Here is an 8,016-nt window from a genome sequence, read left to right as displayed (position 1 = left end):
ACCGGCACTGTCCCGGCACACGCGCGGCTGCGGGACGGCTCCGCATCGAGCCGCGCCCCGGAGCCTCATCCAGCACCGGGAGCGCGACACATGCCGGGGGTTAAAAACGAGAGGTCCGGAAGAGGATGGGGGGCCGAACATGGCGGCAGGGCCTGGGACACCCCCCCGGCGCTGGCGGATGGGCGCTCAGGGGCTCTGCAGGCGCCGGACGGTCCCTCTGGAAGCCTCTCCCTTGGAAAGGCAAGCGGGCATGTCGGACAGCACCACCCAAACGTTGATGAGAACATGCTGACAGGAGTAGGAAGAGTATTAATAAACATTGCTGTTGTTGGAAATGCTTTTTCATTTTCTGAAAAAAACCCCAAACCCTGTTTCCTAAAGGCCGTGGAAGTCGGCATTCACTTGTCCCCTTTCTGAACAGCATGCCCCAGCCTGAATCCTTGTCTCAAGTATGCCGTGTCCTGACCTCTCCTGGTTTCTCCTGGGCTCTGGGATCAGCACTGTCTCACAGGATTAGAAATAAAAATGGAGAATAATAAGATGGAGAAAGCACCTCGATATATTTTTTGAAAAAGGCCAGGTAGGCTAAAGGTTCTCTTCTAGATTGATTTTGTATCCGTCACTGCCATGGGCCAGGAGCATCTCCAGAGTGGGAGGGGGATTCCCTGCCGGGGGCTGGCTGCAGGCGGCTGTGCCTGCCTCCGGGAGACCCCGGCAGCTCCCGCCCTGTTCCCGCTTGGTGCAAACCTCACGGAAAACCTCGGCTCCGGTCACATGCCCGGGACTGTGTCCCGGCTGCCGGGGCGGCTCCCGCCGGAGCCCCGGGACTCGCTCGGCTCAGTGCTCGGAACAGCTCCCGCAGGGAGAGCCCCGGCGCGGGCCGGGCCTGTATTTACGTCTACAGCCATAAAAATCTGCTGGTGGGGCAGAGTGAGGGAGTAGCGTGGGAAGAGTGAGGTGCTTGCTTCTGGAAAGCAGGAGGAAGTCAGGGATGTATTTGTGTTCTGGAGTGGCCGGGAGCAGGTTGGTTCGGTACCAGAGAGAACAACATCGGGTTCTCCCGCAGATGCTCTGCCTCCTGCTCTTGCCTACACGCCTCTCTCTGTCTTTTCCAGGCAGTTCCAGGACAGCTTCCCAGAGTGGTCCTGCACCCTGCAGGGACAAAGTGACCGTGGACCTGAGAGTGAGATAAAGTGATCCGAACGGGTTCGCTTTCATCTTCAAAACAGTGATCCTTTATTTTGACTGAATATCAGAAAGGTGCTACTTTTAAGATCCTCATGTCAAAGTTGACTTGAGCAGTTCGTTCTTCTGTGGTGGCATTTTCCCTGCAGAGTTTGTTTCTGGATTTCTTACTACCCTTCCTCGTGGCCTAAGGTGTATGTTGGGGTTTGTCATAATGTACTCCACGTAAGTTTTGCCCATCAACCTCTGGTATCTTAGACATTAACAGTGGGATATTTTAAAAATTATTTCTCATCAGTTCTAGTTCCTTCAATTAACTCCGAGGTTTAATGAATTTCACTCATGTTCCTATGGAATTTCGTTGGAAAGCTTGTGAAAAGAGCTAAAAAAAGCAAAATAGGCAATATTGTGCAGAGTGAAGCTCACCAGAATTTACTAGCTGTGTCAGGTGAGAACATCACTGTTGCTTAATTTAAATGTGAAGGATTTAACCCTCCTCTTTGGTTTCCAAATGATGCTTCATTGGAGTATACAGGTACAGAGGGGGGTTTTTGAAACAAACATTGTAAGGCTCAGGTTCATAAAGTATTCCAATACACGATGCTTCATCTTACATGTTTTTATTTTTTACCATTATTTTCCACTTTAGGAAGCAATAGGAGGAGAGCTTTAGAGCTGTACTTGAACACAGATGGTATGATGGCACAGCATTTGCTGCATCTTGTTTCAAGTTATATTACAGAGTTCATTTTTAACATAAGCTAAAAACCCTTATTTTGTAGAAAAGTCTCATTGAAATGGCAAGCACCCAAATATAGAGCATACGTTTTCTGAGGTACTTGGATATTTTCTGGTAACATGATGAAAAATTAATTGATGCAAGAAAAATTATAATCCTTAAAAGTGCATAAAGAACCCAGACTGGAGCTTGCGCTAGAATGCAGCACAAGTGTGTATAACATTTTGATATTTCCAGGAAATATAGGGGAATCCCATGTGAAGTAGGCTGCAGTACTGTAGGCAGCGTTAATAGTTTTGTGGAAGGAAAACATCAGCCTTTCCATTCTGTCCTTTCCATTATTTTTGGTTTTGGAGTGAACGGAACATCTGCAACAGCCCTAATTGCCACTAACCATAGTTTTGTTTGCTAACAGCCCCGTGCGTCAATAGACGCTGCACTCTTTCCCCTTTAAGTGGGCTATTTTTGCCAAACACCATTTCCACTGCTCTGGATTTCATGAGCGCTGCCATTTGGAACAGATCCGAGGAATTTAGCTGTTACTCACCTTTGCATATGCTGTCTCTTAAACAGATACTCGCCTGCTGTCTTTTATTCTTGCATTTCCTGCACTTTTCCTCCATTGTGGAATGTTTTATTTTGTCTTCCTTATTGCAGTTTTGACCAAGGAACTCGGTCTCTTAAAAACCTGGGCTTTTAGCTGCTTTCCTGTTCTTCAGATGCATTTTCTCTGTTGCTCTCCTCACAGCTTTTTGTTCGATGACTTGCACTTTCACTATCTCAGACTGTCAGGCGGCAGCCAGCAGCAAAAACTCATTTGTAGAGTTAGAAACATTTGCATATGAAAGTACATATATGCATGTTTATTTACACTCATTCTTACTTTACTTTCTTACATGAGAAAAAGAAATCCAGGGATGGGGAGGGGAAAAAATTACTCCAGATATATTTTATTTCCCTTCTAAAACAGCTTTTAGTTCTTCTTCCTTCCCATCCTTTCTCCATAAGTGCTTAGTTATTCTTTCTTGTGCTTAAGCAGAATTAATTAAAAGTAGAAGAGTACGAGGTTGGGTTATCCCCGTAGTAGATGAGGATGGCAGGAATTTTGGGGGTCACCCTCACGTAGACCAGGACCAACAACGCAGGAAATCCATAAGAATATCTCTTAGAAGTTGGTGAATGCTGTCAGGACATTCACCACAGGCTCTGTGGTGGTGACTCTTGGTGCTAACCAGGCTGCTGCGAATATGGAGATGTTCTGAGTTACTGTTGGTTGGTGTTTGTGTTGTTTTTGGTTTTTTTTTCCTGGGAACAGGAAAATGAGCAAAGGCAGCCTAGCAAAGGGCATTTCCCCAGAGACCAGGAGATGATTCTGCAAATTTACGGCCTGCAGAGGGAAGAAAAGAAGGGCTGGCAGCTCTGTTGTGTGCTCTCCTACTGTTAAGAGCTACATTTCCAAAAGCTGCTGGCTTAAAATCCCAACTGTTGTGATTTTGTTACATACCTTTCTGGGCTGATTCTCAGGCTACATGATCGTATGCATATGGGTGTATTTTTATGCAGCCTTTGTGTGCTTCTGTAGGGTTTTGAATTTCCTTCTCCCACTTAGCAAAATAAGATCCTTCAATTAATACAGCCTTTCTGGAATAAAACATTTATTGACATTTATTTTTAGGTATGTATCGTACCTATCTTTATTTTTTTCCTTGGCCACTGCCTGTGATTTGCAAGCCAAACTTCAGGGTTTGCAGAAGGGAATAAGATCTTTTGCTCACCTAATTTGTAGTCTGATTGTGCCTTTGGATCAATGGATACTCTTCATCCTCGGGACACTCTTGTAGGTTGACCCACCTGAAATACTTCAGAGAACGATGCATTTAGAGTATTCTTTTCTTTTTTGTTCCCTTCCCCATCCCCTGTGTTCTAAAATGAGTCAGATTCTGACTTTCTGTCTGGTGCCAGTGATAAATCATGAATTGTGGATAAGGCTACTATTTTCCATCACTGAGTGGAAAGTAGTTGGAGCTGCTGGATTTCACAAGGCCTTTCTCTCTGCCTCATCAAACATTCTGTAGTCTCCTCATCTGTTTGGAGTCTATTTTTTAAATAAAAATTACAAATCTAGCCAAAGAATCAATGTACCAGTGAGTCCTACATAAGCAATACTTTACCTTGGATTCAAATCCTTAAATGATTTTGTATGTGGATGGATTTAGGTGTATATATATTAGAGAGTTAGTGCATGGTTGGAAGTGTCCCTAAGGGTCATTCCTCCAATTCACTTGTCAGTGCAATGTGGAGATACTTACCACCAAAATTATTTTTAAATGTTTGCAATGATCTTGTCAACAGTGACAAGTATTCAAGGAGGACAGGATACCCAACAAATAAATGGCATAGAAATGGTGAAAAGTAGGTTACCACATTCCCTGATTCTGAAAAAAATTAATGTAAAATGGCAACTGCCTTCACAGAACCTGTCACCAAGTGATGAAGATAAATCAGCACTGCTCTTTGCTTCCTACTGACCTTTCTGAGAAAGGAAGCTAGATGCTAGTCTACCTTGTTTAGAAAAAGTTCCTAAAACTTTTGAAAGACTGTGAGTTTGCAGAGAGGCCACTAAGAGCTAGATTTACTCTAAAGAACTTTATTTCTGAACCTCAGTGTATGAGATGGGGAAAAACATCAGGAACTGTCTGCATTTACAGGGCTGCAATAACTTCCAATAATCCATTAGCTGAAAGGAGGTTTGAGAGGTCTGGGTGGTGAGGCTGTCACATATATATATTCATGTTTGTATCTATACATAGATCCTGAATCTCATTTATTTCCTTTCTTTGTAGTGTTCAAGTGCGTTAGGGACATTGTAAAAGTGTGCAAATAAAAAATCTTGAGTTGTTGAGAGCTCATTTTGAAAAAGGCATCATGCCATTGCATTGGGTGTATCTGTTTTCTCAGGAAAAATCCAGTTTGTTTCTGTACTTGCACTGATCTTACAATTGTTAAAATTAGGTATGAACTCAAAAGTTGCACATAATAACAAAGTTCATCACTCATGAGTAAGGTTGATTAATCAGACTATTTTGAGATGCAGCTAGGGAGCAAGTGTTTTAGGGATGCTGCTGCAGTCATTAGAATTTTGAAGAAGCCAAATGAAATATCCCCACCATCAGCAACAAGAAGGACATTTAACATGAATGTTTGAAAATACTTGGCTAGATAGAGGCCTGCAAGTAGAGTATACATGGTTTATGTGTTATGATTTTATTATATTCTCATTTCTATCTGATTGCCTAGTGCTGAGGTATTTGCATGTCTTCCAAAGATGCAGAGCCCATCACATCTCTTTTCTTCACCATTTCTCCTTCCAGGAAGCAAGAGGGATGGTGCCAAGATGGGCATGCTGTGCCCTGGGATGCAGGAAGGGAGTTGAGCACCTGCTCCTTTAGGAGCACTGACTGAACCTGAATCCTCTGGGACTGCAAGTATGAATTTGAGGGAACTTAGCGTGGCATTGATAAATGAACTCTGCATCAGTCTTATCCCAGTCCTTCACACAGGGCTGAATTACTGAATCCAGAGTAATCCTGTTCATTTGTAGATTAATACAGTTCTTTGCGTTTTGCAAACAGTGGCCATTGGGATTTGGGAACTCAGAATTCTTTAGCTTGTATTCATTCCCACAATGTGTAACTGCTCTTGAGTGAGCAGGGTAACACTTAAAAAGTGTAGCCAGAAGAGACAGGATGTCTTGAACCAAACTTGAGACTAACATCATCCTATTATACCTACTTTGATTTATTTTTGGACTTATTTTTTATTTATTTCTTCTTACTAGCTAATGTTATTTTAATGTTGATCGTCAGGAGAAAGGCTCCATAATGTCTTGGTTCAGATCAGTTGTGCCACTGAATTTCAGAGCTTCTCATCTTGCATGCGTTTATCCTGAGTTTGTCTCTTATTTTTTAAAGATAAATGATTTATTTTCTTAGCATTCTTTAAAAATAGAACATAGTTGTTGGAGTTGAAGGGATCAGAAAAAAATGCTAAGGTGCAAGTCTCATAGGGTATGTTCTGAAGATTTCTGGAGGACCTAAAAATGAAGCAGCATAGCTCCTCTAGGACACACGCCAACTTCTAAACTCTCATTCTGAACATTTGCCATTAAAAGGATCAATGGTTATCATATTGATCCTGTATGTCTCTAAGGTAATCCAAGGAATTATTAATACAGCGAATTGTTTATCAGATAATAATTTGAAGTTAAAAATAAAATGAGACAGTATTTCAAAGGTCATTTTATGAGGTGGTCCTTTTTAATTTCTAGAGTAAAAAAATCTCATTAATCACTTACTGGTATCTGAACAGTTTGATACAGCTGTGCATGGAGGTAAATTTACTAATATATTTTGCTTAGATTTCCACAAGCCCTTGGCAAAATTATCACAACAGGCTACTAAAGAAATTCAAATGTAGCTTTACAAGGAAAACTTAGGCCCCTAAATACATACTAAAGTAACTTTATTCAAGTTATAGGCATTAATAGCACTTCTAATCTTGAAGCTTTCCTTAATGCAGTAGGAATTTACATTTTCTACTGGTAAAATCGCTCAGTTCCCTTGTTTTCACTGCCGAGCACGTGCAAAACCATCTTGACAGCTCCAAGCTGCTAAGCCCCAAAGAAATACATAAAATAAGCATTTTCTTGCAAGGTTCCTCACAACTGCCTGTCAGCTTCAGTTTTGCATCCCAGCAACCAATTTCAACTCACTTTATTTTATCCTGACTACATTTATCAGAATTTATTTTATATTCTTGGTAGGATATTGAAGGAGGATCTCAGGGCCACATATTGCTGCTAAATGTTAGACAACATTTAGCATGAACAGGGTCAGAAATTAAAACCTGTCAGTTTTTAGCCTGGCTGCCTTTGAAGTTAGCTTTGTGAGATCGTGTTGTTTATCTCCCTGTACATTCAGTGATTCCCTGGGTTTCAAGCAAATTTGAAAGATGAACTGAAATCTCAAGATAAATAAGGTCTGTGAAAAACTGCAGTTGTACAGAGGACAAAGCATGTAATGAAATGCCTGAGCTGAGGCAGAGGCAGGTGGGTGCAGCCCTTGTACAGCCCCCAGCCTGATGGAGTGGGCTCAAAGATTTCTGATTGAGCATAGCATGTGCCCTATAGACAGTGGGCCTTGGAAGAGAACCTGAGGTTGTAATGGCAGAAGAGATTTTAGGAGACAAGGAACTTAAATCTATGAAAACAATCAATCAAACCCCACCTTTTTTTTTAAAGTTCTTGCAGAACAATTCTGTTCTCTCACCCTGCCTCTTCTTCCTGCTTTTGGCCCTGAACACCTTTTTTCCTCCCAGGATCCCTGGAGTCTGTTGCTATCTTTGTATTCCCTTTGCTCTCCTGGCTCAGCATCAATTTCTGTAACTTAACCGCTCTAAGAATCCTGTCTGATTTAGAAATGAGGTCTCAAATATACACCCTGGTGTGAGCCAGTTAATGGCTGGCTGTTTCTTCATCCAAGAAGTTCAACCAGGCTGTTAGGATGTGCTCCTGTCAATAGTTGTAACAAAACTAATTGGTACTTACCCTTTTCCATCCTGACTGGAGAATCTCCTGCTTTGATATTTATACTCCTGAAACACTTGTGGATTCTTATCATGCCCCCTTGTCAGCTACCTGACATTTTGAAGACCCAGCTGTTGTGTGTGGGAGGTAATGAATCTAGTTTAAGAGAGGCTAACTAGAATGAAGCAAATTATTACTTTTTAAATCCACACACACATTTTGAATAGTACATTGCAATGGTTTTATAATATTCTTATATGGAGTTTTGCAACTGTCCCACAGGTGTGTGCTGCTCTAAAAAACATGTGTGAGTTGTATATTTTACAAATCAGCTTAGCTGGAGAAACCAAGAAAAATGCCCTGCCTCCTTTGTCTTTTCTGTCAGATTCTTCCACAAGATGGATAACTTATCTAGCCTGGAAATGTTTGTAGTTCTTCTCTGGTCAATTATCTAAACAGGACACAATTGAGTTGATGTCAAAACAAAGACTACACACATGTATAGTAC

This window comes from Fringilla coelebs (assembly GCF_963513975.1).
Source record: "Fringilla coelebs genome assembly, chromosome: 1".
NCBI lineage: Eukaryota > Metazoa > Chordata > Aves > Passeriformes > Fringillidae > Fringilla > Fringilla coelebs.
This window is presented reverse-complemented; position numbering follows the sequence as displayed.